This window comes from Arvicanthis niloticus, chromosome 13, assembly GCF_011762505.2.
Source record: "Arvicanthis niloticus isolate mArvNil1 chromosome 13, mArvNil1.pat.X, whole genome shotgun sequence".
Taxonomy (NCBI): domain Eukaryota; kingdom Metazoa; phylum Chordata; class Mammalia; order Rodentia; family Muridae; genus Arvicanthis; species Arvicanthis niloticus.
In genome coordinates this window covers 58,027,399-58,034,624 of record NC_047670.1, presented here as the reverse complement: position 1 = coordinate 58,034,624, position 7,226 = coordinate 58,027,399, and positions in this window count along the sequence as shown.

Here is a 7,226-nt window from a genome sequence, read left to right as displayed (position 1 = left end):
CTGTTATTAAATGCTCTCCCACACCTCGTCTGGTTATTTAATTTTTTTTTAAATTTACGTGAATGTGCTAAAGGAGGTTGGTATAAGAACAACTGTGTTGGAATTTAGCGGTGTGAGTCTACCATGGGGGAGTGAGCTCAGTTGTTAGAACTGGAAGCAAGCCCTCTTTATCACTAAACCATATTGCCAGCCCTTGTTTTGTTAGCTCTAGACTTATTTTTATTTATGTGTGTGCCTGTGTGTCATGAATGTGCAGTATCCATGGAAGCCAAAAGAGGCCACTGGATGGCCTGGAGCTAAGTTACAGGTGGTGTGAATTGTCTGATGCTTGGCACTGGATTTGGGGCCCCTGGAAATGTAGTGGAGGCAGCTGATGAAGGGCTCAGTCAGTTTCTTCAAAGACACCAAGATCGCTCTACTAGTAGCTGCCAGTAAAGTTAAAGCTACCCCTAGCCATTTAACTAATATTACTCATATGGCCGCTAAAGTAGAATCTAGACTGTTTACAAGAACAGAACTATAGCCAATAAGACAAGATTTTGTACAAGAGGAGATAAAGATGCATCCTATGTAACCCTCTTATGGGAAAAGGGAGCTGATACAGTAATGTTAACCTCAGAAGAACTGAAGGAGACCAAGGGAATTTGGGGAAATCCCCATATATTTGAAGGCCTAGGACAAATTTTAGATATAGCCAGAGGGAAAACCCACTCTTTATTGGATTAGGAAATTCTAATTAAGATCACCCCTCTACATTTAACACTAATGATGTCATCAATTCTGGCCAATTGCCAAAGTGTTGGAGAAGCTATTGCCTTCTTCAGGTGGACTAGGGAGTCCAAAACAGGTAAAATGTATCTCTGCAGTCCAATGTACAGAAGCAAAGCAAACCAGAACCACACACAAACTCACTCAAAAGGTGGCCTTCTGTAGGCAAAGGCAGGGTGAGATCATGGCCTGGACCAACCCTTCATTCTTTCAGAGAATCAAAGGTATAAGACCATTCTGAAGATAAGTTCAGATACCAACAGGACAGCCCCAAGGAGGAGGATTCAGAAACACATTCCTATGCATCTACCAAAGAATGATATTGGAGATTTACCCTACTACGCCTTGGATGGTATTCCTACCAGGATGCTGAGACCAAGAACACTTTACCCTAACCCTTAAGTACAGCAGGGATGCGTTCTGTGCTCAAGATGGTCTCTGTGCAGCTATTGGGAATACAGTTTGGTGTAGCTATAGTAACAAATGGAGGAAGGCTAAGGCTCACTTTGCACAGACTTTGAGAGCCATAGTCTCCAGTGACCAAGAGGAAGCTGAAAACATAAATTTTAGGGGGGGGGGGGGGAAGAAACCCATTGAAAGGCCATTTTGCACAGATTTGGAGAAATAACACAGCAGCATCTGCTATCTACAATCACTGGGGGAACTATCTCCTAAATCATCCATCCACCTGACAGTGAAGAACAAGGGGCAAGTAAGGTTTGAGATGCCAGACATGGAAGACTCCATGTTTGACTCTGAGGGAGCAGCAGACACCAAATCCATTCAGCATCCTTTACCCCACATGTGTGGCAGATGAACCCCACATTTGGCTGCCAGAAGAATAAAACTACCAGGATGTCAAATGAGAACATACGTGAGTGCATCAACCAAGACTTGATAGAATTTGGAAACAGAGGATGCCCAGAGCCTATGACTCCTTTGTGCCAAGATACCACATGAAAAAGGCAGACAACAGAACTCTACACTGGTGGAAAACTACAGGTAAGGATTCTTTCCAAACGAGAACCCCGGAGACACACACATCAAGGACTCCTCTATTACTTCTCCAGAATTCTTCCACTACCACAGCTCACGGAATGAGGCATTGGGGACTCTGTGGCCCATAAGCCCATATTCAAGATGTCACACACAGGAACTCTGCACAAGGGACTTCAATTTGATGAGGTATATGTCTTCCCCATTACATAGAAATTCTGTGGAATCAAAGAAGACAGCTTAACATTGTCACTGATAGAGGAGGAGGAGACAAGAACAAATTCTTCACAGCCCCCGACAAGGTGGCATTTGTCAGCCTCAGTCTCCTCACCACTGCTTAACAGAGCGCCCATGATGGCACCTGATCTCAGCCTACCCGCAAGACTTAAATTTATACCTAAGATCCAGACAATCTCACTCTCTTTGGACCTCAAATCATGGCTTCCACTTATAGAAATCTGCTCTACTCTGAACCTGAGCTTCTGAGAACACCAGTCTTCTACTCCTCAGGAAATAGGTTTGTTGCACCCCCCCCCCAAAAAAAAAAAGTTTACAATTGATGGTTGCTCAAGCGATGTTGGTTGGCTCCTTACTTGCAGCTGGCATAGCATCTTCTGTTCTTCCAACATCAATGCAGACATAGACGTCATCAGAAATCTTGCTGAACAACAGCCATTGGCTGTTAACGCCTTGTCTGACGCTAGGCTATTATCACAAGCTGATCCACAGGTCTTTACTAAATTTGTTAAAGCAAGCTAAATTTATTAAACCAATGGTTGGCAGATACTAACAAAAATATAGCTGAAAATTTGAAGAGGCTAGCTAGCTTTAACCAGCCAGATCGCTCAAGGTTATTTGCCACAATGTATCCAGAGGAACAGAGAGAAGAATGTATCCAAGCAAGACTCAAGACTTACTTTTCAAAGAGTAGTGGCAGACCAGTCTCAGCCCTTTTCTACAGGATCAGTCAACAAGACTCTACTGGAGCAAGGCAAGCCTCTGGGTGTGAGCATGGACTCTCTAAAAATCCATTTACTTTTAGTCTATACAGACTTGAATAAACGTTCTCAGGAGGTGTTTTGTCTCCAGGGTGATACCGCAAGCCAGAAATATTGTATTCCAATGCTTGGTTCAACTCAACCAAAAAAAAAAAAAAAAAATTCCATTTTTTTGCCAGAAGAGATGGTGTTCGTACATGCCTCCGGAGAGTCACCAGACTTTCTGATGCCCTAGATTCATCATTTGACTTTCCATAAGATTAGCATCCACAAAACTAAAGAACATTGGACGCTAATTATAAAGCTCACTAGATACTCAGATGCTCTTTTCATTAATAAAAGAAGAAATAGCCAGCCCACAGCCATATCCCACGTGCTCCTGCTTGGCTCTGATCAGGTTCTGCTTGGTTCATCTCAAAATCCTGCAGCTTCAACCCTGCTAAGCCCTCCGAGACTCTACATTTTTGTTTGAAACCGAGTGTGCTACCTTTTATTTCTGAATGTGTTTTTTCAGCTCAGTGCATCCCAGACCTAGAGAAAACACAAATTTCAGGAAATATGTCTAGGCCCTAGAAATCACAGTAATGTCCTGTGATACACACCAGTAGACACCGGGTCCACCTTGTTCTGACCATTTTCCTCAACAGTTGCATGCTTTGTTGCCTGAGATTTCTCCCCATATATTTATTTGTCTATCAGTGCTTGGAATGTTCATGGTATGCTTTCTCCTTTTCCTGTTTTGGCAGAATTTGCAATTTGCTGTGAAACTATTGAAAGGTCCAGGACTCCCCAGAAGGGGAGTCCACTTGAGTCACAGGATAGCAGACACCCAAAGGACACACGAGAAACCGTCTTGATGCAAGTACATGAGGCGGTTTATTAAATCAGAGCTCTGGGCCAGTCCATATCTCCATATCTCACATAAGGGATAGAGGGACTGACCCCTCGGCTCAGGGGTCTAGCGCTTATATATGGGCGGGGTGGGGAAAAAGCGAACTTTCGCGCGGGTGCACACGATTGGTTGTTTTACTTTTTTGAACACTAGCAGGCTGTACCATGGGGGCAGGGTGTAGTTCCTCCCTTGGCCAGTCAGTTTCTGGGATGTTCTTAACAGGCCTTTGTCTTGTAACTCCACCTCCTCTGTAACTAATTAACTGGGCCCAAACCTGCTGGCAGGCACTTTTAACTATTTAGGTTAGGGAAAGGGCCCTGTTATTATTATTAGTTTGGGCCTATTTCAAAAATTCTCTTTCACTATGATGCTAAGAACTCTTATGTGTTGTCCATATTGATGCAGTGCATACATACCTCAAGGACCAGGGGAAGAAACATAATGAGCATTGCGTTTTTGTTTGTTTGTTTGTTTGTTTATTCATTTATTTTACTTCACGTGCGTTGGTGTTTTGCCTGCATGTATGTCTGAGTGTGAGGGTGTTGAATCTTGGAGTTACAGACAGTTGTGAGCTGCCATGTGGTTGCTAGGATTTGAACTCAGGACCTCTGGAAGAGCAGTCAGTGCTCTTAACTGCTGAGCCATCTCTCCAGCCCCCATTTGTTTTTTGGTTTTTTTTTTTTGGTTTTTCGAGACAGGGTTTCTCTGTGTAGTCCTGGCTGTCCTGGAACTCACTCTGTAGACCAGGCTGGCCTCGAACTCAGAAATCCGCCTGCCTCTGCCTCCCAAGTGCTGGGATTAAAGGCGTGAGCCACCACCGCCCGGCATCATTTGTTTGTTTTTTAAAAGACCTTTTAGACATGTAAAAATAGTTAGAAACCCCATTATACTCAAAGCTGCACATGATAACCAGAACCGAGTAACATCACACACTCAAGATAACCAGACACAGCCTTAGAACACCATGATGCCAACTGCACAATATGTACGCAGAGACCAAGAGCAATGCACATCTGGAGACTCCACCTTCATCTGTAGATGGAGAATCTGCCCTACGATCTCGTCATCTTCGAATCAGAGACAGAGCCTGGACCTGACCTTCAGGTAAGATATGTCACAGGTGAGCAGCTTTGGGGAGTTAGTCTTAGGATCATAGTTAGGAACATAAGACTGTTGTAAACTTTGTGTGATGACCCTCAGAATAATTAAATATAACTTTTGTTATACCAACTATAGGTATCTAGCTTCTTGCTCTCAAAAAACAAAAACAAACAAAACAAAACAAAACAAAAAACAAAAAACAAACAAACAAACAAACAAAAACCCAGCAAGTGCTCTTAACCCCTGAGCCATCTCTCCAGCTCTGATTTGTTTTTATGAGCCGGTCTTATGTAGCCCAGGCTGACCTGGAATGCGCTATGTAGCCTAGGATGACTTTTAACTTCCCATTCCCCTGCCAAATGCTGAGGCTAAAGGTATGCGCCACCATACCTGGTTTTATTGGGAGCTGGGGATCGAACCCAGGACCCATGCATGCTCTCTGTCACTGAGACCCCTGTTTCCAAATAGCTTGTTTTTCTCACCCTCTGCCTCACACTGAGGACTTCCTCCTGCGTGAGAATTCTGACTCTTGAAGATCAGAATCCTATAGACCCCAAGGCTGGGGATCTGACCTAACTTCCTGTTCTCTCTGCAGCTCTGGGGCTGGACCCCAGGGCCTTACCTTTGCTAACACTAGGCAAGCTCTACCAGGAAGCCCCTGCAGCCTCTGAAAAATTATTCACTTCCTTTTCGGCTTTGGGAAACCTTCCCCAGGCCCCAGGTGAGTATAGATGGAACTCTATTTGCTTTTCACAACCAAGGTTTCAGCCCCTCTACAGACTCGTTCTTTCCTGTCTCTTCTTGGGTTCCGGTGTCTCTCAGAAAGTCTATTCCAGTTCTCTTGTTCACTCTGGAAACACTTGGGCAGCTGGGAGGTTTAATTCAGGTGGAATTCAGGTGGGGCCCTCAGCCCCACATGCTTCCAGGCTTGCTACGATGGTATCTCCTCCAGGCCTTCCCAGGGCTCCTTCCTGTTCACCACAGGAGCGCTGGTAAACTGTAACCATTCGCTCTGTAGGTGTTAGGTTACAGACCCTGTGGCTGCCTCTGCACCCCCTACCCTGCTCCCCAGCCATTCTCCTGTGGCAGAGAAAGTAGATAAATTGATAAGCCAGTCTATTCCGGCCTTCCAGTTTACTTCCCCACCCACAACCCAGGCCTAAGGGGATCCTGAATTATAACTATTTTAGCTAGTGTGTTCCAGCCTGGTGACTCCTGGCATTATAAGGAGGCGTGCTAAGGAGAAAGCCTTCCTAAAGAGACATGTTGGCAATCGCAATCAGACTATTAAAACAATGAACCCCAAGAAACTAATTCCCCCCAGGAAACCTGAGCTGGGTGAGGAGAAAATCTTGAGCCAGGGTCAGCCAGAGGGTAACTTTTCTTCCAGAGAGTCACCCCCACCTTACAGGAAAGACGGGATGGTCAGCAGTAGGTGGGACCACACCTTGACTGACAACTGCTGAGGTAAGCAGGTCTCTGGCTCTTACTTAAAGCTCAACTTCACTTCAGGACCCTGAAGATGAATTGTGAGGGAGAGGGATAATTGCATTTCCTCATTCCTCTTCCCAAAGTGGCCACATTGAATAAATCTCCTTTTTAATTTGGCTGCCTCACAACTGCCTGTTACTCCAACTCTAGAGGACCCGACACCCCTGGCCTTCTTAAATTCCTGCACATACCCAAACATAGATATGCAAGCACGCTTTCAATATATGCATATGGCTGCGCTTATAGGTGCAGGTGCCCATGTAGGCCAGTAGAGGGCACCTTTGAGCTGAAGTTGTTAACGTGGGTGCTGGGAACAGAGACCCAAACTCTGTCTCTCTCTTTCCCCCTCATTTATTTTTTAAATTTATGTGCATTGGTGTCTTGCCTGAATGCATGTCTGTATGAGGGTGTTGGATCCTGGACTTACAGAAAATTGTGAATTGCTCTGTGGGTTGTGGGACTCAGGACCTCTAGAAGAACACCAACCAGTACTCTTAACCTTTGAGCCATCTCTCAAGCCGGACAGGACTCACTCTTTTTTTGTTGTTGTTGTTGTTTTGTTTTGTTTTGTTTTTTGTTTTTCGAGACAGGGTTTCTCTGTATAGCCTTGGCTGTCTTGGAACTCACTCTGTAGACCAGGCTGGCCTCAAACTCAGAAATCCGCCTGCCTCTGCCTCCCAAATGCTGGGATTAAAGGCTTGCACCACCACCGCCCGGCTGACAGGACTCACTCTTAACTGCTTAATTATCTCTCTAAACCGTAGGGAGGACCTTCCGGACACACTGTATCAAATGGCTATAGGTGTATTCTTGTGTTCTCAGTTGTTAATTGCTGTGCTGGCAAGAGCCAAATGCCCGCAGAGCCAAGTGCTGGCACAGTATTTGGCATTGTCATTTCTATGACCTATTACCAGCTTTCTATGTGTAAATGTTTGTTCCTAGACCCCCAAAAGATGATTCTCTGAGATTATCAAATTAAA